The 24,806-nt window shown below is 33.9% G+C and overlaps 1 long non-coding RNA gene across 1 annotated transcript in view; it reads right to left on the bottom strand.

Annotated features, from left to right (window-relative positions):
* The window catches only part of LOC141399367 (uncharacterized), a 292,628-nt gene that overhangs the window by 136,053 nt on the left and 131,769 nt on the right, over positions 1 to 24,806 (bottom strand). The window contains exon 2 of the long non-coding RNA XR_012411827.1: positions 3,966 to 3,990. This is a non-coding gene — a long non-coding RNA (uncharacterized lncRNA). The remainder of the gene's footprint in view (positions 1 to 3,965; positions 3,991 to 24,806) is intronic.

The following is a 24,806-nucleotide window of genomic DNA, read 5'->3' as shown; positions in this document are numbered from 1 at the left end:
GTTTATCTGTTCAACAGACGGCAGACAGGGCTAAATTGCCAGAAACGGATTTTGCCCAAAAATCCTTGGCGTGCAAACCTCTATTTCAATGAGATACCTTTTCATCGTATTAACGTGAACAATAGTGCGACCAAAAAATAATATTTTTTGATTGGAACTCCTACCCTCTAATTTTTGTCCATTTGACCCAAAACCCCTATACATATGAACTTTTATGACGATCGTTTAACGTTAACCCGTGCCACCCGATTTTTGTTTCTATGGTAATTTGTTTCTATGGTATATGGTATGAGGCCAAAGGTGAATTTTTACCATTTCGCTCGGGTGGCACGTGTTTCGCTCGGGTGACACGTGTTATCGTTAATCGACCTATATAAGGTTTTTGGGTCAAATGAAAAAATGTATGGTTAGTTCCAATCAAAACAAAAATTTGTTTTTGTTTTGTCACTCTAGTGTACATATCCTCGTTAGGCTAAGGTAATTTCGGGTCCACAAAGAACCTCAATAGTTATGCTCTCATATGTACCAAAATCTTGGAGAGTTGGCAGAGCGGTCCTGTTACCGAAGCCAGACAAAGATGCCGATTATCATCCTATCGCCACTAGTGAAAATTCTTCCCTTTAAGAGAAGCTGTTTCCCAGTTGCCCAACATCAGCATGGAAAATGCACAGTACCACAACATCATTACACGCCATACTCCAACATATAAGTCGAAGACTAAGCCAGAATAGTTATCGAACAGTGACTCTTGATCTATCGAATGCCTACGAACCTTCAACCATATCAACATTCATAAATTAGACTTCCCTCCATCCGTGATTCAAACGTTCGATAATCAGCTATGGATGTGGATGACAGTCGTTTGTGGAATACGGAAAAAAGGAGTTCAATACCCGTAGATTAAATAAGGTGTTCCCCAAACCGCTACCTTTCTGCAATTCCGCTACAGATGACATTGAGATCCTAATATATGCGGATGATTGTACGATACGTCAGCTCTTAGCTTCGTTAACCAAAGTGATAGATTTAATATCTATATAGATGATTAACTACTGATCTTCCTTCCGAGAAATATAAAATTATGAAAATGAGGCCCCTCCCATACATACGAGGGCTGCACGATAGCAGTCTGGCCTAACAATAAAAACGCGATTACTTACAATCTGAAATAGTTTTATTGTGTCCTTAAGGAGTCCCCAGCACGATTTGTGCACTTTTTCATGCGCTGCAACACATTGTTGAAGCACTTTTTCCGATTGAGATACCCCTCAAATTCACGTTTTGTCCGGTTAAGCAAGCACTGGTTTGAATCGATGTGTGAGAGCTCGCATTGTCATGGAGTACAATTATTCGTCTTCTCTTGTTCGTTTTTCGAATTTCTCAGGATACTTCAGGCAAATAAATTGCAGTATACCACTCAGAATTAACCGTCCTACGTTCCTGAAAGTGTGTAGTAGCCACATGGTCAGTTTAGCCAAAGAAACAGCCCACAATTTGCTTCGATGTGCTTCTTCCATGACAACTTCAGTTAGATTTGACTCGCTTTCGAAGACCCCCACTCTCGATTACTGTTTTGTTTCGGGCTCATACGTATAGATCCAAGATTAGTCGTTTGTGACCGTCTTATAAACGTCGTTTGAAGCATAACGATGGCTTTTATTCGCAATTTATTTGCACCAATCCACAAGAGCGTCATTTTGAGCGATTGTCCAATTTTGCTGGATTTAACGAGAAAAATTCATTTTTGCGGCCAGGTGTTCATACAATATCAAATGTTAGTTGGTGGAAGAAGTGTATAAGGATGCCTCTATCTCACTATATATTACATGGCGATCTTGCATTATACGTTCATGCACGACTTCGTTTTTTTTCTGGCATAACGACCTTTTTTGACGACCCTCACAACATTCGTTTTTTAGAGAGTGTCGGCCAAATAGGATCAGCATTTTGAACAATACGCCCACAATGGTTGTCGAATATTACTTTAAGCTTGCAATGTAATGTTGTAACCTATTGAAATGCTAGGAAGGCATTTTGTTTTGGCCATTGATTTTTCGGAATATACACTTTTTTTAAATTGCAATACATTTTAAGTGTTTAACACTCCTTTGAAGCAGTTAAAAAACCTATTATTTGATGTTCAGTCCATTATTTTCTCAATAAACATTTCTAATCTTAAAGAATAATGTTTTCGCATCCATAGGATATACTTCCTCAAAAAATGCATGCATTTGACTGACAATGACAATTCATGAGCTACAGACAATTAACCACAATTCACATCAAATAAAAAATAGCAAAACAATTCTTCACAAACAAATTCCAACTTTTCTTCCAAAATTAAGTAGATTGTTTGTTTTTATTGTTGTTGTTTCAGTTCATTGTTTGTCGTCTAATTATAACGAAGGCTAATTTTTGTGTGGAGTTTAAGAAGTACTCAAGAAGAACGAACGGATGAAAGAAGAATGAAATTGAAACAATTTTATGAAGTTAAAACGGCGGAAACGGAAACGTTTTCAGAAAACAAATGAACAAAGGACAAAAAACACACAGAACAGCCTGTCAACGACAACTGAAGAAGAAAAAACGTGAATTATAAACATCAACAAAGCGAAACGAAATAATGAATAGCGAAAGGGTTAAATGTAACAATTTTAAATCTGAATAAAATATTTAATGGCAAATGATGTTTTAAGACGATAAAGGGTTTTACATAACTACAATTTTTAAGTAAAATTTTTAAGCCATTCATGTGAAGTTAATATTTATTTAATAACCATCTAAGATTATTACTTATGTTGACCATTCTAACAAAAAATATCTTAGACTCATCTCCAAAAATGATAAACTAAACGTTTATAGACTCTCCAAGAGTATAAGTCTTTGCTTGCTTGTATATATGTGACACCAGTGGGTGTGTCAACACATTCAACTCCTTTAACGACTTCATTATTGTCTTACAAGCAGACCTCCTACTTGAGTTTTCACACCCATCTATTGGCAAATATTGCAAATACGAGGATAATTTGTACTTTTTCGAAACTACCTTCAAAAGGGCCCCAAATATACACACCGTATAAGTAATGTCATATAACATACGCCTATATGTACTCCAGCAATTCTACCGAAAGGTGACTCACCGCAGCGGAAAATGGCTAAGAGGCATGTTATATCTTTAATGTTGCTGTTTAAGACTAACCAGAACCAAATATGAGACATAGCTCAATCATTCTCGTATAGTTTGAGTATAGATAATCTGATTTTCAAACATCCACCTTCTTTTTTTAAACATCCCTCGTATTATATATTACTTATAGACATATTCAAATAAAACACACACACATCGCTATGTAGTTTGAGACGAAACTGTCTGTCTGTGTCTGCCTGCCTTGTATTTTGTAAAGACTTTTACAAAATCAGACGCAACATGTTGAGGCGTTAGGAAACATCTTGTTCTGACATGAAGATGTTTTAAAAAGTGATTTTTCATTGTCCCTCCCTCCTTCATTGGCTCCTTGTCTTATACTTTTATTGTAGTAGACACTATCCTTTGTCTTCTACCATCACCACTGAACATCGATGATAAAGTGTTGTTCGTGTTGTTGATGTATGGTTTGTTGGTAGCCGCAATATGGAGAAACATTAACAGCAGAAGGAGATTCCAGTACAAGGCGAGGCGTTCACATGTGCCTTGATTACATATGTATGGGTGTAAATATTTGTGTTTTACTTTACTTAAAGATGTGTTTATTTGTTTTAACAAATAAATCAGATATTTTTGGAAGTATGAGCCGAGCATAGTGCATTCTATGGAAAGTGCAGTATAACAGTTAAGATTTTAATATGTAATTGCATTAAAAACTTAAAATTTTAGATGAAAGTGGAAATGTTTTAAAATTTCACACTTTTGATAATTTGGAAAAGAGACGAGAGTGATCTATCTAACAATACAAAAAATTACTTACCATAGCTGTAGAATTATCAAGTTATCTGAAAATATAAAAGAGTACAAATTAATTAATCTCAATTTGAAAGACAATCTTTTCAGTTAACCAACTCAATATTGCAAAAGGAATAACATTACACAAATTCTGAATTATAATTTATTGCACTCATAAAAATAATTTTAATGTCTTCAGCATTTAGCTATGGTTTCCCGAAATCAATAATCAATACATTACTAAGGTCATAAGTAATTCTTGCGACGGTCATATCAAGTTTGCATGTGTAATTGTAATTATTGTCTCATGTCATATAACCTTTTACAGATGAGACATTGTCTGAAAATTCGGCCTCCTCTAGAACCTACCATTACTCAATAAATCGTTCACAAGTTATGTTCTTGTATAACCTTTTGACTTTGCAAAACTACATTGCACAGTGGTCCCCTTGTATGGAAAGGAGTACCAAATATAGTTCGAGTTACAGCCTCGAAATTTTAAACATGGGTTTATAACGAGCAAAATAATGAAAAAACTTATTGGATGTAGGTCTACATTTGGGTATAGCCCCCATAAAAAGGTACCACACGATTTTTGCTATTTTTAGACGAATTTATCCAAATTTTCCAACCGTTTTGGTTGAAATTTGCCATTTTGAGTTGTTAGTGAACAAAGTACATCCTTGCGAAAAATGTTCAATATAGGTCAACGTTTAGGTATTCTTTTGTCCTTTATTTAATTTATCAATATGGAAAATGTGTAAACATTTGCTATATGGGTGAATATTGCGAAAAGACTTGTTTTTGTGGTCGAAAATGGGATTAAATAAATATTTTTCGGCTGATACTGTTTTATAAGACAATTTTATGTATTAATTAGCGATGGGTTATTATTTTTGTCATTACCGTAGTTAGAAAATAAGCACGGTAATAAGTGTCATGGTAATTATGGAAACGTGATTATTCTTGGATTTAAATGTGGAAATCTTCAATCAAATATAATATAATTCAATGAAAGCTTAAGAAATTAATTCCCCATTACCATAAATTTGAAAATTATAATATTTTCGGGAACATGCACAAAGAACCCTAAACACTTCAAAAGTTCTCAAACAACTGACTATATTTTTCACTTCTGTCGATTATATTTAAAACTAACGGAAATTGTCGTTAAATTGACAGATTACATATAAAAAAAACGGTTTAAAGAATTTTTTCTCTTAATAAACACATTGGCGCACGGGAATGATAAAAAAATTAGGACACGACTAAAATATCTCAAAAACATAATTTAAAAAATAAAATTATATTTATGAAATTAAAAGAGACTTTGTTCATTGTTCTAGAATAACTGGGCGTACTTCACGGTAATGAGTATTTGTGTCTTGAGATCATTTTTTTTCATATAAATATGTAGAATATTTTATTTTGATTTTCTATCCTCGTTTAAGTACATTTTGTTTTACTTATTCCGTTTCTAAGAATAAAAATTTTTCAATATTTTTAACCTTAAATGCGTCAGGACAGAGAAACAACTCCTTTCGCAATATTCACGCATATATCAAAATAAAATAGTTCTGGTTAGGAACATAGGGCGTCTACAAGTTGCTCCCATCCGCATCGATTTTCGTCAGTTGCTTTAACTTCGTTCCATGAGGGATTAAATTTTCGACATTCGCTTTGTATACATCCCTGCCATGTTGTTCTAGGCCGGCCAGCCCCCCTATTCAGTAACTTTTTAACAACTTTACTCATTGTTTATTTTACAACAAATTCATTTGTTTGTTTTATTGTTGTTACAAAAACAAAAGAAATTTTAACAACTTTTCAATCGATAAAAGTTACAGAATTCCTATACTGGTCTTCTTTGGCCCTGCAAGTTTAGATATTGCCACCATATAAATGCATCTTCCGAATTTCGATATTTTAGCCAAATTTTCCAACCGATTGTGGTTTTGTATTTCCTATTTAAAAGTTCCGATTTTCGGTATTTTGAAAAACTTTTGCCAAATCGGTTGGTAAGATTTGGCTGTAATTTTGCATTTTCAGTTCTCAGTGAACAAAATGCCTCCTTGCAAAAAAATTTTTATATGGGTCTAAGTTTAGGTATAAGTCCCATATAAACGTACCTCCCAATTTTCGGAATTTTGACGATTTTACAGGCGTGGTATGAGGGGAATAACTAGTCAGGTGGCGGGTGGGGGCAGCTAGATTTATTTCATCGTAAACTAAAGTCTTTCCCCCGTATTAGAAAAAATATTGAACTCAAAATACTCAGAACATTAGTAAAACTCAACATCAAAATCAGAGCTACCTCAAAGATTTTTGGTACATACATAGGTTAAGAAAAAATTCCCAAGTACGAATCTACTCGCGATCCAATTTTTGGTTGTTACGGACGAAAGTTATGCGGTTTTATTTCGGCTTTTAATAAAAAATGTTATAAAAACGCTAATTATTTTAATGAGCACAATTGTTACTATAAACTTCTCTCGAAGTGTCTTCAGCGAGTAATACATGTAAAATGTTACTCAGAATTCGCGGAATGTACATAAAATGGACAGATTATGGAATATAAGTAAACTTTTTTCAAAATAAAGGTCCATTTAACGATCATAAAATTACATACAAATTTGTTGAGGATCAAAACGCGGAGAATCAAATGAGACCAAAAATTAATGATCAGGATAATAGTTTGGTGACAAAAAATAAATTTTGGTTTGAAAAAATAGTTTTCACATGCATTCCAGAGTTAAAAATATTGGAAAAAATCTGGACTACTTCCTTTATTTTCCTTGAAAGAAAGTGTGCGGATTTTGTTTTATCTACTTTCAAATAGAGAGTTTCGCATTGAGGACAGCTATCGGGTTGTTGAGTAAAATCATTAGACTTCTTAAACGGAAATAAAGTTCAAATTAACCGTTTTTATTTATAAGCATTTTTAAAATATGTGTAAATCGCGTAATTATCAAAATCATTTTTCCGCATGTGATTTTCGTGTACAGCAAGACCGCATCTTTTAATTTTTATATATTTTTAGAAATATAATTTATACGCTAAGATGTAGCATCAGCTGCATCTTTTTTCTTTATTTTATTCCACTTGGAAATATAGTGCTTTAGTTCTTTTGAAATGTTTCTTCGCCACGTCATTTTCGGTCGACCTGGCCTCCGGCGTCCTTGGGGAGTCCATTCTAGAGCCATTCTTGCGATACTCTCCTCGTTCTTTCTGAGGGTGTGGCCAATCCAATTCCATTTTCGTCTGCATATTTGTCGAGCCATGGGTTCTTGTCATGTCAACCTGAGCAGGTCCTCAGCCTTTAGACTGTTGAGATGATCCTTATTCACTTGGCTTCTACTTTTACTTTGACAGGAATGTCGTGAAAACTGTGGTCTAATCACAAATCGAGAGAAAACAAAAAAGACACGTTCGCTTCAACCCATTTCTACCCATTTTTTATACCCTCAGCATCTATGCTAACGAGGGTATATACTCTTTCATAGACCCCAAGTATGTTTGGACGAAATGTGTTTCAGACAATTAGGAGTTGATTTAGCCATGTCTGGCTGGAGCGCACGATAACTCCGGGACGGATCAACCGATTCGGTTCAAAATTTGGCTTTCGTAATATTTTGTCCAAACTTAGTTTAAGTAGTTATATCGGTCTACTCCTTCGGGTACCTCCCACACAACATTTCAGAAAAGTTAAGTTTAGGACCTGCTCTCGAATCGCTTTGATTTTTGTTGTAGTAACTTGTGTTCACTGTCCTCCAAACGATGGTATAAGTTTCATCAGGCGCAATTCCATACTTCCTGAGAAAATGGCCTGAAAGGTACAAAAACCCCTATGACACACTATAACTTTTATTGAACGATTTTTCCATAATTTACACATGGACTATATTTGTCCACTCCTTCTGATACCTCTAACACACAATTTCGGATAAGTTCACCTCAAGACCTGCTCTCGAATCACTTTTATTTATGTTGAAGCGATTTGCATTCGCTATCTCCATTACGACGGTAAAAGTTTTTTCAGGGCAAGTCCATATTTCTTATTAAAAAAGCCCGAAATGTGTATAAAAATCCCTTTGTTACCATATGTGGCTGTCGGCCATTGTAGCCAATGCTATTTCATATGTATTTACTACTTTATTCATATTATAATAAAATAAAAAAATATATAAACAAACTTAGTTTCATGGGGCAATACCGGTCCACAACTTCCGGTACTTCTCCCCAATATTTAAAAAATCACTTGAATGGGGCAACAAATTTGGTCAAACTTGGGATCTCCTAATATTTTGTCAAAATGTAGTTTAACTTCTAAAATGGCCCATATCGGTCCTCCTAAGGGTACCTCCTCCACAAAAGTTCAACATTTGTGTATTAGTGCAGTTAGTTCCTAATCCACATTTTTGTCGGCAAGTTCAAATGTCCAAAAAGGGCCACAAAATTCTGAAGAGATCTTAAATACATTCGATCTGTCCGTAGGTGAAAGTTTTACTTCACATTGGCTGAGGGTATATTTCTGTCGGCAAAGCCGACTGACACTTTTTTACTTGCTTACATTTACATTACAAAATATTTCGCGCAAATCTTTACATAAAAAACTAAATTGTCGTTTGTTGGTAATTGAATCAGTTTAAAACGGCTGGATCGATTTGGATAATTGTTTGTGTAAATGTTAGCCGTAGACCAAGTTAGGTTTTTATGCGAAGAAAATTTGACCAGACCCATTTTTGCGCCCACTTTTTAAAAGGAATTTCTCCCGGTGAAAATAGGATACATATTTTGTTGAATTTCGGAGGGGTAGGGGTACCTCCCCTATGCCTCATTTTTGTAAAGACGCAATATTTACAAAAGTTACAAATGTTTTGGTTTCAACAGCGAAATAATACGACTTTATGTTTTGAAGAGATCGCGTTGGGATAAACATATGGATGATTATAAATTCTAAACATCATCGTTAGGGGTAAAATCCAACAAAGTCCGTTAGAGAAAGATAGATAAAATATATAAAATATAAATATACAAATCCTGAATGAATAACTAAGTTTGACAATGGATCCGAAAATGAGAAAGAATATTGCCATTTTTTTTTGAATTGTTAAGAACAAAGCCCATACAAAGTTGTCATTAAAAACATAACGATGGGCCAGCAATGCGGGCCCGGGTCTGCTAGTTATTATTATAACAACCCCAGCGGTGAATCTTAATCGATTTTATCAAAACGAAAATGTATACTTGGGAGCTATGTTGCTTTATAAGCGCATATGTGGAATTCTTTTCATTGTGATGATGTACGAGTATGTGTTTAAATACCTCGCACATTGCAAAATTTATAAAAAAATATTTTTTTTTTAATTTGTTGTGGTATGTCTTACATGAAATTATGTGTGGTGCTTATATATAATACGTCATTTGTGCTTTGCAAATTAAAAAGCCTGATGTTTTCGCTGATTATATTGCATTTGTAAAGCAGTTAGCCATAATCCCGAGTCACATTATCAAAGTTTTAGAAACATTACATTCTTTGAAAATATTCGATCTAGTCGATGATGTAAAAGTGGCGGATATGTGTCATTTTAAATACATGCCAAAAATAAATTCAGGAAAATCAGTTCAGTAGTTTTTTGTAGATGTTACATATTTAAAAAAAGTGAGCGTGGTCAAGTCTTTGGTTGCCAAATAAGTAAGTGAGGTCTGAGACACCAACACAATTGTCTCGCAAATTGTTTTCCTAACCGATACATTCGTAATTATTGTAAATATAGCATTTTTAAAGAAATAGGATATAGGGGATGTACCCCGCCTCTTTCGAAATTCAACAAAACGGGTAGCCTGTTTTTACTAGAGTTGGGTAATCTAGTTCCTAGTTCCTTGTACTAGTTCCAAAACGTATGAGCAACATAATGAAATATAACGTGTGATGGTAAGTATACGCAGTTTGTTCAAAGAAAAAATGTGGGCCATTGGAACTGCGAAGTGAACTAGATAGTTCCATATAGTTCCTTTGGCACAACTCTAGTTTTTACCGGGGGTCATCCCTTTACATTCCCTGACAATTTCAGGAAAATCGGTTCAGTAGTTTTTGTAGAAAAGATAAAAATTGAAAATTGAAAAATGTTGGCATGGTCAAATTTTGTTTGCAACTACTAACGAACGACATTTGATTTTTTATTTATATAGATAATAATACTAGCTATACTATTTTATACACAATTCTTCTTTTTTGGTTCTATACTTTATAGTTTAAATATTTTTATTTTATTTTAAACATTTTTTATGCCAACTATTTCTAGTATTTAGGCGCCAAAAATCATGTATTTCTATTAATTATATAAATTGAAGTTGAAACATTTTTAATTCATGAATTTATTTAAAGTTAGCGAATTTATTGTTCTCATAAAATAATAAATAACCTGCAATAAAATAAAATAATTTAAAACAACTCTCCCAACCAACATTCCCCATTGCGGCGGCGTATGAGTATCGCAAAGCAATTAATATTAATCATACGTCACCGCATCCCACCAAGAACTTGGCATTTACTCGTAACACACAACTGAACAATAAGCCATGCAAGTGCTTATTTACCACTCGTCGACTTATATAACCCACACTATAATATTTGCAGGTACCTACATTAAATACACAGATTCTCACTCTCAGTTGACACAGAAATAAATATTTACTCACATTACACCTTAATTCCCTTACTGCACTAGTACATAAAACCACTCTCTTACTCTCTTTTTGATGTTTAACCTTGTTCCATGGCAAACGTCGTTAGCTGTGTTTGGTTAGGCTCCTCCCATTCTGTTGTACATATATACAGAAGCGCACGCATACATAAATAAGTATACATTTACAGCAGTAACAGTATCCCCCATACCGATTACAGTGGGGGAATATCGTTTGTACATTTCCCGAAGAGGCGTTTCCCTTTTTTGTTTGATAGAGAATGCTCCGCCTTTTTCAGTTTCATGTTACATAGAATTTTAATGCGAAAAATTGTAATTTTTTGTTATTTCTTGTTGTTTTTATAGTTCGTTTTTTAGTTGTTTTTCTAGTTTCCTTTGTTTGTTTTGCTGCCACTAATCAACAACAATTTATCTTCTCGACGAAGAGATTAAGTGAACGATGAAAAACATTCGTTCGAATAAATTTTACAGTTGATTACAAATGCCACTTTAAATTGTCATTGTTTTTGTTCTGTGAAAGTTTTAATGCATTAATTATGAAATTCCTGCAATAAATATTTATTAATGTCATAATAAATTTGGAGATATGAAGAAACATTCCAGATAATAAATTTTACTCCAGATAATAAATTTTACTACACTGATATTACAACATTGCAATGAGCTAGACATTTCAGGGAATATATTTTCTATGGGAAATATTTTGGTCTTTGGTCACAAAAGTTCTGTTAAAAATAGAAAATAAAGTCAAAATTATGAAATACATATCATCTTCTTCTTATATAAAAGACAATGTGTGTATGTTAGTATGTTTGTTTGTATGTTCCGTATAGACACAAAAACTGCTGAACCAATTTTCTTAAAAATTGCAGGGAATGTACAGGGAACACACGTGGTGAAACTAGGCTATATTTATATATATTTTTTTTTTTTTTGAATTTCGGAAGGGGCTGGTTACCTCCTCCATGCCCTACTTTTTTAAAAGCCATATTTTAGCACACCCACTTTTTAAATCTGTTATATCCAAAACTACTGAACCGATTTTCCTGAAAATTTCATATATTTTGTTGAATTTCGGAGGGTCGGGAACCTCCGCTATGCCCGATTTTTAAAAACGCTATATTAGTAAAACTGAAACGAACGATTGAATTAATTCTTCCGAACGTCCACCCTGCTAACCACACCGCTCCGAACTTCACCTTTCCGAATCACTCTGCTCCGAACTGCCACCCTCCGAACCAACCTGCCCCGTACCACCCCGTTCCGAACTTACACTCTCCGAACCTCCCCCTCCGAACTTCTACCTTACAAATCGATGTTACTCGATTGTACTCTTAGACTAAACTCTATTTGAGAGTTTAATAAATTACATATATCTTCTTATACATAAAAGAAAATGTGTGTATGTTAGTATGTTTTTATGTTCCGTATAGACTCTAAACGGCGGAACCGATATTTTGAAAATTTCAGAGAATGTACAGAGATCACCCGTGGTTAAAATAGGCTATATATTTTGCTGAATTTTGGAGGGCCTGGGCTACCTTCCCAATGCACAGTTAATCCACTTGTATTGAAAAAGTGGCCAAAAATATTTAGAATGTAAAAAAGCAAGCCAATGCGCCGGATACAGCTTTGTGCTGCTGCGAAGAGTGTTTTAAGAAACCAGAAGCGTATTATTCTTCCCCTTTCCCCTCTGGAGGGGGTATACGGTAGGAATTGTTTTATGCTTTTAATACAAAATGACATGAAAAAAGTCCCGATTATCTTATGATGCAAAAATAGGCCTGGGGAAAAAAACAATCTCCAAAACAACATACAATCCAACCAATTTAGCGGATTTAAAAAAAAAACAACATTTTTGTCTGAAAATTGGTAGAATTTTTAATACAGATCTAATGGCGCTCTTCCTGCCAACATAAGACAAATTTGGAAGATTTCCAATTATGTTAATGTACCTGGTCAGATAACAGAATTATACGCTAATATATCCATAGAAACCCTATTCTAGGGCAGCTTTAGTCAACGGCCCACCATTTATAGTCTGGCACTAGATGGCAGTAGATTTTAATACTGAATAATCTTAAATCCATGACCTACTTTGGAAAATTATTCCCGAGCTGGGCACTGGTGGGCATCATGACTAAAACCTTTGGTCAAATTTAAGTATATGATCGAATTGGCATTACAAAATACACTAAGAAAATATGCAGCTAACTAGAATTCACAACACGCTAAAACCCTACTTTTTAATGAAAATTAAGCTATTACCCCCTCCTTCAAAATCCACTATAATATTTTGCTATACGTATTAGTTTCGCGATATTTTGAATATATTTTCTTGCACTTAAAATATAGGTTGTACTCACAACAAAAGATATTAGTCAACTGTTAAGACTTTTGAAGCTATTGTTAAGGAGATCGCGTTCGAACGAAAAAGTAATATATTTTTAAAAAGGTCCATGTCATAGTTGCCAGATATTGTACCAAAATTTTGACATTCATTTTTTATATTTGGCCAATGGTGGATCCACTGTGCAATGTCCTATTTTTTAAAAACGCCCGTTTAGCAAAACTGACGAACGTATCGGTGAGGAAGTTAATCTGTGAGGCAATAGTGGTTATGTCTCCGACCCTAGGTACCCATTTTGGGGCCTAAAGACCCGACTACGACAGTTTTTTAATATGTTACATTTTTGAAACTACTGAGCCGATATTCATAAAAAGATCAGAGAATGTACCGGGATAATCCTGGTGAAAATAGGCTGCATATATATCCCCAGATTAAAATAAACTATATATTTTGTGGAAGTTCAGTGGAGCGGGGTTTGAAAATGAATTCGATAGACAATGGTGGTTGTGTCACCGACCCGAGGCACTTATTTATGGCCTTATGACCCGACCACGCCCACTTTTTTAAATGTGTTATATCTCCAAAACTACTAAACCGATTTCCATGTCATTTTCAGATGATGTACCGGGATGGCCCTTGGTGGAAAAAGCCTATATATTTTGTTCAATTGCGGAGGTGCGGGTTATGCTCTGCGCCCTATTTTATAAAATGCGCTATATATGTAAAACTTACGAACCATAAGACCCAACCACTCCCACTTTCTTAAATATGTTACAAATCATTGGAAATACCAGATGTTATTCATAACGAAGCTTTGGTCTTTTTGGAAAGCAAATGTTTAAATTAGAAGGTAACATATCGGTAGATATAGCTTCATCACTGAACATCCATTTGTATGAAGGGCACACTTCCAATATTATCATCTGAAACGAATGTACGATGGCACAAAAAATTCCCTAGAAGCTTTTGATCGATTCTTGAAGGATCTAAAAAGCAAATAACGTTTAGACAAGCACTTCCAGTTATACTATTACAACAGATAAAAAAAAGTATGCCTCTAGTCATCAGTTTTTGGCGGGATGTTAAAATTGCATATCGACTCCAACATTTCTGAAGATTTTTAATTTATAGTCAGTTGCAGGTCCCGGCTAATTAGCGATGCACGAAAAATAAAATTGATGATTTAATAAAAGGTAACATAAAACAAGGACCAGCAACGCGGACCGGGTCGGCTAATGCACATATATAATCATATTCAATGAGATTCCATGAATGTTTAATATTAGATCGAAGTAAATAAATTCTGGCGAAGAAATCGATATATTATAGCCCCAGCGTTATAACCCCATAAAATAATTTTTTTAATTAGGTGACATATAGAATAAAATAGAGTTTCAATCCCCTCGGATTGTTGTTTCATAATTTGGAATATTAATATAATATTAATTATACGACTTTTTAATGTGCTCATCATTGGTCATTTCAGGGCCTAGTCAAAGTAATCATTGGAACTCGATACGTTTTACTATAGTACTAAGATTGTTTTATAAAATGTAATTTATGGCTTTGTCTTTATGCTTACATAGTCCAAAGTGCCATCTGTTGGCTACTAATGTTCTTCTTATTTTACAACTGATGCTATTTAATGCATTTATGGCGACAGTATATTACTTCATTCCCGCTATGTGGTATACCCTCAATACCGACATTTCCTGAGTATTTCAGAAAAAAGTATGGTTTATTTTGAAGCACATGCTGTCTCAGCAAAAAATCATTACCAAATAATCCTAATATATTTTTTTGGGAGCAGTGAATACTTACAAAACACCCTACTAACTCATTATTATAACATGGACCTGTCGCAATGGCTTTGTCGGCAGAGATGTACCCTCAGCCTATGTGAATTGAAACATTCATCTTCGGACAGATCGAATGTATTTAGGTCTTTTTAAAAATTGTGTGGCCCTTTTTGGATATTTTTACTTGCCGACAAAAATGTGGATTAGGATTAAAGTTCAAAAGTGTTGCGGAGGAGGTACTTAAAAGAATGGACCGACATAGTCCATTATGGAAGTGGATCTTATTTTGGGAGCCATATCTTTTCGATAGGTATCGCGCCCATTAATTATTTCAGTGGGTCATCGTATAACTTTTGGACAAACGATCTTCGAACAGACCCTAAGCTGCATTTAGACACAAATGTTGAACTTTTGTGGGGGAGGTACCCTAATGAGAGGACCGATCTTGGCCATTATAGAAGTAAAACTAAATTTGGGCAAAATATTAGGAGATCCAAAGTTTCGACCACATTGATTGCCCCGTTCAAGAGATATCGTGCCTACCATTTCAGTGTGGAAAAGTATCGGGAGTTGTGGGGAAAAGTATCGGAAGATGTGGATCGGTATTGCTCATCTTCGAACTGAAACTTAGTTTGGACAAAATATGACAAAATCCAATTTTTGGACCAAATCGGTTGATCAGTTCGGGAGTTATCGTGCTCTCCAGCCATATGGTGGTGCCAAGAACTTTCGTGCTGTTTTCTCAGGAAGTATGGACTTGCCCCTGAAAAAACGTTTACTGTCCTAATTGAGGCAGCGAATGCATGATTCGAGAGCAGGTCTTACGAGTATAGTGAGCTTATCCGAAATTTTGTGTGGAAGGTACCCGAAGCAGTGGACAAATAAAGTACACATTTGAACCTGATTTATATCTAGTAAATACTCGTATATATGTTAGGATGTGTACAGTATGGACCAAATCGATTACTCCCTGAGTTATCGTGCGCACAATTTTTCCGAACATTTTTGAACTTTTGGAGGAGGAACCTGAAAGAGTGGACCGATATGGCTTATCTTCGAACTTAAACTAAGTTTGGACAACATATTACGAAGGCCAAATTCTGGACCAGGCTATTTTCTCAGGAAGTTTGGGCTTGCCCCTGATGAAACTTGTACCGTCATATGGGGGACCGTGAATACAAATTGTTGCAACAAAAATCTTAAAGTATTGGATTTTTGCACCACGTTTAGCCTGTTTGGGCTCAAACAGCCCCCATACAAGGGTACCCCAATTTAAAGGTATTTTGAAGAGTTTTTTTGCAATATTTTTAATCCGATTCCGCTGAAATTTTACATTTCGACATCTTAAGGGGTAGATACTATACGTAGCAAAAATTATCAACATAGCTCAAAGTTTCAGTTTAGACCAACTACAATGGAATCACCAATTTCAATGTATTTTGAGGTTTTTTGAAAATTTGGCTGAAAATAATACAGAATCAATATTTTGTGGCAGTTATTACGAATAATAATAAATTTCAATACAAAAATTACATAGAAATAGTTTTGGCCAGGAAAATGGGACTTGAGGCCATAGTGCATGGATGGGTTAACCGAAAATTTCAATTTTTTCAATATTTACAAAATTGCTCATAATTGATAAATATTTGATTAAACATATGTGGCAATTGGTAAATTATTTCTTTTTTGGCGGAAATTAATAAAGAATACTCCGACAAACCATCCCCCAAAATTTTGGAACTTTACCATGTACCGTTACAAATTTAGATCAAAACCAATTTCAATGTAAGCGCCATTTCTGTTTTGTTTACATTTTTCCGTGACAGCGAAGTGTCGCTTACTTTAAAATTGACCATTAACATACCATGCAATAATTCTCCCTGGATTATAAGAAAATCGGTTATTTCTGACAAATTTTCCAATAAATTATTACTATAAAATTTTATTTGAAATAAAATTATATTTTCAGTGTCTTCTGTATCTTATAATGATTGTAAAATTTATAGTTCAATCTCACTAAAATTTTATTACTTTTTATCGGGAGAAGCTGATGGAAATCGAGGTTTTTATGAAATATGCACTATAATTTTTCAATATTAGAACTTTAATAATTATAGTGTTGTTGCGGAATGAAAAGACACCGTTATGTTTGATTTTATTATTTTACTTTATTCTTTTCGGATATTACGTCCGTACACTTTCGCTTCACAATCAGAATGAATTCAGTTCTTACAACTATGAAGAGTAAGAGTGATACGTATAAAAGAATAATCGATAATTAGCATAGGCTTATAGGTAATTATTATTAAAGTAAAGTAGTTATACTGAAGTTGATCTTACGTGGTAGTTACTATGCTATAATAGCCTAGAGTTAACTTACCTTACATACTACATAATGAATGTTGAACATTTGCACAATTCAATAAGTCGATAAGTCGATGGGAACGAAATTGAAATATGATCTTTGAAACTCTATCTCGAAAATAAATGGACCGCATATTTTTTAGATACATCAAACTCTGGCCATTGCCCGATTTATGCCCAAAAAGGACAATAGAGATAAATATTTCAATTATAATAGTTAATTATTTTTTAAACGAATACTTTTTTGATTTACTTGTTTAATGACAATATTATTATGCACTTAATGATCCCAAAAATATATAATGATCACAGAACTATATTATACAATTTTCAGCAACAACAATTCTCATGTAGCTTAAGATGTGCTCTTCATATGAAAAAATCTACTAAAAAAGTTTAATAGTTTTCTTGGGAAATATTCGACTGGAGTTAATCCTTTAAAAAATCGACTCTTGTGTCTAATATTAAAAAATACTTTTTGTAAATGTTCTTTGTCCGGTCATACTGTAATACCTTTTTGTTATTTGGGACAATAACAAAATATGTATTACTAGCAAAATGCCCGCTACTTCGTATGCGGAAAGGGGAGAAATACAAATTTAATATGAAAATGGTGAACACATAAAATTTTGATGTACCAATACCTATAATAATTTCATTTAAATACCGTTCGTACACCTTTAGTTCGAATTTCCAAAAAACTATGGGTAGTTTAAAAATTGTATCCACGTTTTCCAACCGAAGAATTTGTAATTTCTGAATTTGTGATATCAAAATGCATTTCAGTATTTCCAACACCAGCTCAATATCTAAACACTAATACAACAATTCTAAATTCTAGCTATATCCCTTTATGCAACACCAAAACGGTACCAAATTAATTACTTAAAATAGGTAATAGTTTCAAAAATTACATCCCTATATCAAAAACTATATCGCAACAGCGATACACATTTACAGCTCTATATATTCTTCCAAAACCAAATCTGTATAAATTTCCAAGACATCCTCCTTATCTCCACAATATACCCCAACTGTTATCCTAATACCGAATTTCACAATTTCAGCTCTACCTCTTATGGTACGTACAGTGGCGGCCATATAATTAAGAACGACAACGTATTAACAAGTATTTGACTTGCTACGTTCTAAATATTTGAATATTTATATGGAATAAAATTTGTAAATAAAGTACACGGTAAGCACTTTCAAATAAAGCCAAAACATGTTTTAATTCCCCCTCGTTTATACGAAAGAAACCACGATTTATTAAAATAGTTATAAATCGACCTGGCCACATAATTAAGAACGATATAAGTAAAGGTTACCTAAAGGTAATTTTCATGCAAAATATGTGAATATATCGTTATGTATTTTAGAAATCGATTACTTTGATCCATTTCTGGCATCAAATGTCCTTCAATGGTACATATTATTGAGTCTAAGTTTGATAATTAGGGCATACCTAACGTTTTCCAAAATTCGCCCATAATTTGCCGAATTTATTTTATTTTTGGGATCTAAACCGACAGTTTTGGCTTCCTCTCATTCCACCGATGACGCTCTGAGCGATACCCTGTGATTGTCGTTCCATAATCGGCGCTTATTTACCCTTAAATTGGTTTTTACCCCACCTCTTGGAGTCCTTTACGAGGAAATTGTCTGGGAAATAGTTTCGTAAGAGCAATTTCCACCTCATAAAGCGAAAGGATTTTTGTCTGCAGGTAGTAGGCAGTAAATGAAACAATAATATAACGTCTATACAAAAATTGGATGAATTCCACACCGAATATAACATTTATTAAAATAATGTTTTGAATGCTCGAATTCCACAATAATTTTGTGTCTGTACATCAGACATTAGTTTATATAAAAATTTTATTTTTTTTGTACAAAACGAAATTATTTTTTTTATTTCCTGTCTACTACCTGCAGACAACAATCCTAGCGATTTATAAGGTGGAAATGGCTCATTTGAAATTATTTTCCAGACAATTCCCTCGTAAAGGACTCAATGAAGTGGGGTAAAAACCAATTTAAGGGTAAATAAGCGCCGACTATGGAACGAAAATCACAGGTATCGTTTAGAGCGTCATCGAGGGGAAGCCAAATCTGTGGCTTCAGATCCCAAAAATAAAATAAATTCGTCAAATTATGGGCAAATTTTTGAAAACTTTATGTATTCCCTAATTAGCAAACTTAGACTCAATAATATGTACTATTGAAGGACATTTGATACCAAAAATGAATCAAAGTAACCGATTTCTAAAATACATAACGATATATTCACATATTGTGTATGAAAATTACCTTTAAGTAACCTTTACTGATATCGTTCTTAATTATGTGGCCAGGTCGATTTATAACTACTTTAATAAATCATGGTTTCTTTCGTATAAAAGAGGGGGAATTAAAACTTGTTTTGGCTTTATTTTAAAGTGCTTACCGTGTACTTTATTTACAAATTTTATTCCATATAAATATTCAAATATTTAGAACGTAGCAAGTCAAATACTTGTTAATACGTTGTCGTTCTTAATTATATGGCCGCCACTGTATATCCACAATGACATTCATAACAGCGAATATAATACCAAATTTCCGAATTCCACATACCAAATTTAGTACCATTTTATACTTTTTGTACGAAAGTACGAATTTCAATGACTCCACTCTGGCAGTAATCTTAATTTTATATTTCAGGATTTTAGCTCACCAAATCCACATTTTATCACATTAAGTACAATTTAGTACTTTTCGTAAATATAAGGCTACTTAAATCGTCCACTCTAACACTAAATTTAAATCCAAATTTCAATACCATTTAGTGTTTTTTCGTTAACTAATAGTAGGTATTTCCAATATCATTTCAGCCATCAACGACCCTCATACCAAATTTCAGAATTTGTAAGCATTAAAAACTCCTTATATTATCGTTTATGCAATAACAAAATCGTACTAAATTTAGTATTTTTCGTACACCTGGGTATAACCTCAAAAATTACCTTCTTATATCAACCATTTATACCAACCGAGATTCTATTTTCCAGCTCTATCAATTCCCCAAACCCAATTATAGTAATTTACATATAAATTCATAACAACGAATTTGCGAAACCTCCTCCTAAAATTTCCTACACCCGATACAACATTTAGACTTCTTTAGTACTTTTCGTAAATATACCAACGTTACACACCAATACTCACCCTAACTCTAAAAATACAGATTCCAGCTCTGTTCCTACACCCAACAACAAATTGAGCGCCATGGTACGTATTTTGACAACCACATCTCTCAACCCTGCACTGACGATTATACACAATAACAACAAAAATCTTAATTCCAAATCTCAGGATTCCAGCAGTTTCTGTTCGTAACCATAAGCACGATTTTTCAAAACTACCTCAATTCTTCATTTTAACAGTAATTTAAATTCCAAATTTCAGGATTCCAGCTCTAACCGTTCAACCAAGTCTAAATTGTACGAAATTTTATACTTTTCGTACCCTCAATCCTACACTGCAACTGTAATCTTAATTCCAAATTTCAGAATTACAGCGCTATCTGTTCACCCAAATTTAATTGTATGAAATGTGGAGCCATTTAGTACTTTTCGTACCCATAATTACGAATTTCCAAATCTTCTTCAATCCTACACTCCAACAGTAACCTTAACTCCAAATTTCAGGTTTCCAGGCCAATCCGTTCAATCACTTCCTAATTGTATCAAATTTAGTACCATTTAGTAGTTTCTCTACCCATAAGTACGAATTTCCAAAACTACCTCATTCCTACTCTCCAACAGTAATCTTAATTCCAAATTTCAGGATTCCAGCTGTGTCCGTTCATCCAAATCTAAATTGTACCAAATTTAGTACCATTTAGTACTTTTCGTACCCATAAGTACGAATTTCCAAATCTTCTTCAATCCTACACTCCAACAGTAACCTTAATTCCAAATTTCTGGCTTCCAGGCCTACCCGTTCAATCACTTCCTAATTGTACCAAATTTAGTAATTTTCGTACCCATAATTACGAATTTACAAATCTTCTTCAATCCTACACTCCAACAGTAACCTTAACTCCAAATTTCAGGTTTCCAGGCCAATCCGTTCAATCACTTCCTAATTGTACCAAATTTCGTACCATTTAGTACTTTCTGTACCCATAAGTACGAATTTCCAAATCCACCTTAATGCTACACTCCAACAGTAACCTTAATTCCAAATTTCAGGATTCCAGCCCTATCCGTTTACCCAAATGCAAATTTAGTACCATTTAGTACTTTTCGTACCCATAATTACGAATTTCCAAATCTTGTTCAATCCTACACTCCAACAGTAACCTTAACTCCAAATTTCAGGTTTCCGCGCTTATCCGTTCAATCACTAATTGTTCGAAATTTAGTACCATTTAGTACTTTTCGTACCCATAATTACGAATTTCCAAATCTTATTCAATCCTACACTCCAACAGTAATCTTAATTCCAAATTTCAAGTTTCCAGCACTATCCGTTCATCTAAATCTAAATTGTACCAAATTTAGTGCTTTTCGTACCCTTAAGTACGAATTTCCAAAACTACTTCAATCCCACACTAACCTTAATTCAAAATTCCAAATTTCAGGTTTCTAGCTCTTTCCAATCACCCAAATCCAAGTTGTACTAAATTTAGTACCATTTAGTACTTTTCGTATACATAAGTACGAATTTCCAAAACTACCCCTATATCTCAATCCAATACTCCGTCAGTAATCTTAATTCCAAATTTCAGGATTCTAGCACTATCCGTTCATCTAAATATAAATTGTACCAAAATTAGTACTTTTCGTACCCTTAAGTACGAATTTCTAAAACTACCTCAATCCTACACTCCAACGGTAACCCTAATTCCAAATTCCAAATTTCAGGTTTCTAGCTCTTTCCAATCACCCAAATCCAAGTTGTACTAAATTTAGTACCATTTAGTACTTTTCGTATACATAAGTACGAATTTCCAAAACTACCCTCCAAAACTAGTACCTTTTAGTACTTTTCGTACCCTTCTAGGGCGAATTTCCAAAAACCCAGCCTTATCTCTCACAGTCAGCAACCCACAGTCAAAATTTCAGCTTTCTAGCTTCAGCGGTTTCGTCTGGGCGATGATATACATGTCACTCACTCACTCACTTATCACTAAGCTCTTTTATATATATAGATATGTATTGTGTTGAAGAAAAAACACAAATGTTTGAGATCTTCCGTTGTGAGTTGGAGATTTGGGGATGTATCTTTATCTAATAGTCGTCGCAAAATCAATCTTCTTCTTTATTTGCCTATTCGTCATACGAATGTTGGCGACCATTACAATTACAAAGAACAATGGATTTTAAATAAAAAAATCAAATAAATTCATAGATTTTTCACAATATCGGCAAATATGTCTCTGCTTCTGGCAGCACTAAGTAGGTGTCCCACGTCTCGTATTCCAGTCCATTCTTGAATATTCGCAATCCAACTCAATTCCTTTCGGCCTTTAGGAGTTTTTCCTTCTATTCTTAATTTTATGATATCCTGCAAGAGCTTGTATTTTGAATTCCTCATGATATGTCCAAGGTAGGCAGTTTTTCGTCTTTTGATGTTTATCATTATCTCTCTATTTCGATTAATTTTTCGAAGCACTTCATTGTTTGAAACTAAGGCAGTCCATGGTATTTTTAAAATTCGGCGGTAGATCCACATTTCGAAGGATTCTAATTTCTTCACGTCTAATGATTTTATTGTCCATGCCTCCATAGCGTATAGTAAGGTTGACCATATATATGCATTTATAAATCTACATTTAGTTTCAAGATTTATATCATGGCTGGACAGAACTCTCTTGTATTTGAAAAACGAGTCTCTAGCAATTTCAATACGCCTTCTTATTTCCTTGGAGCAATCCCATTCGTCATTTAAAGTTATTCCGAGATATTTAATGTTTCGGACTCTTTCGATTGAGAAATTTTGTATTTTAAGGGAAATATTGCTGTGGCTATTCTTCCTGCTCACAACCATATATTTTGTTTTTCTTGTGTTTATATTTAGTCCATATTGGTTGCTGCATGTCACCAATTTGTCCATTAATTCTTGCAGATTTGAGATACTATTAGCTAGTATTGTAGTATCATCAGCGTATCGTATGTTATTGATGTATCTACCACCAATGAGTATACCTTTTGAAGTTTTATTGATTGATTCTTCGAAAATTTTTTTCAGAGTATATATTAAACAGCAAAGGAGGCAATATACATCCTTGTCTGACGCCTCTTGATATTAGGATAGGTTCTGTGTTGTCTCCGCCAATAGTAACTTGTGCGGATTGATACCAGTACAGATTTTTGATACATCGGACTTCTTTACTGTCAATCCCAATTGAGATAAGGATATCAATTAGTTTGTCGTGTTGCACTGTATCAAATGCTTTCTCATAGTCGACAAAGCATATGAAAACATCTTTCTGTACTTCTCGGCATTTTTGAACTATAATTTGCAAGGAAAGTAAGGCTTCACGAGTGCCCATACCTTCTTTAAACCCAAATTGTGATATGCCCATGTATTTTTCGCATTTTGGATAAATTCTCTTGTGTATTATCCTAAGAAATATTTTTAAAGCATGACTCATTAGACTTATTAGTCTGTAGTCATTGCATGATTTGGCGTAGCTTTTCTTGGGTATGGTTACAAATGTTGATTTTAGCCAATCTTGAGGATATATTCCTGTTTCATAAATTGTATTAAAAAGTATTGTTAGTAGCTCAATATTGTTAGAGCCTATAAGTTTTAATATTTCTGATGGAATCTCATCAGGTCCCGGCGATTTTTTGTCCTTAAGTGATGCTATAGCGGATTCTATTTCACTTCTCGTTATAGGGGTTCCAGAATGTTGCAATTGCACCTCTTCGCTGCTGTCTGATCGGCTATTATCTGTGAACAGTTGTTGAACATATTCTTTCCAAACTTTCTTCTTCTCTTCTGTTGATAATATTGGTTTGTCGTTACTATTGTATAAGACATTTGGATGTCTTTTCCTATGCAAAATCAATAAACATTTCTTTCTTAGTCTGATTGAAAGATTACGTGGGGGTTCGTCAAACGATCTCTCTAGTTCTCTTTTTAAGCTCCTAATTTTGGGGAACAAACTTAACTTACATAAATTACCAACATTATTCTAGTTCATGCCAATCTCACTGTGTCTCACTTATTATCTTCCTGCTTTATGAGAGCTTATGATTAGCAAGATATTTAAAATACATAACTTATATATAAGTTAATGTTTTCGAAAATATTTTCAATTTTAATTACAATTCAATTTATTTATACATCTCGCTCAATTGAGTTCATGAAGAAAATATAACACAAAACATTTTACTTACTACTCATTCCCAAATTGTATTCATCGTCGACATGTGAAGATTTTCAAGTATTTTTCTGACATTCAAATAAACAAAGAAATGAAATCCACAGCTCAGATCCAGAAATAAACGAAAGAATGAATGAATGAATTAATGTAATTATCATTTGAATTCAAGCGGATAATACAATAAAGGAAACAAAGCTAAAACAATACAGAAACAATAACAATGACAACAGAAACAAACACAACAACAAAAAACAATTCAAATCCT

Source organism: Musca autumnalis, unplaced genomic scaffold (genome assembly GCF_047663935.1).
Source record: "Musca autumnalis isolate F117 unplaced genomic scaffold, ASM4766393v1 scaffold_3, whole genome shotgun sequence".
Classification (NCBI taxonomy): domain Eukaryota; kingdom Metazoa; phylum Arthropoda; class Insecta; order Diptera; family Muscidae; genus Musca; species Musca autumnalis.
The sequence above is the reverse complement of the archived record's forward strand: the minus strand, read 5'-3'. Positions and strand labels throughout refer to the sequence as shown.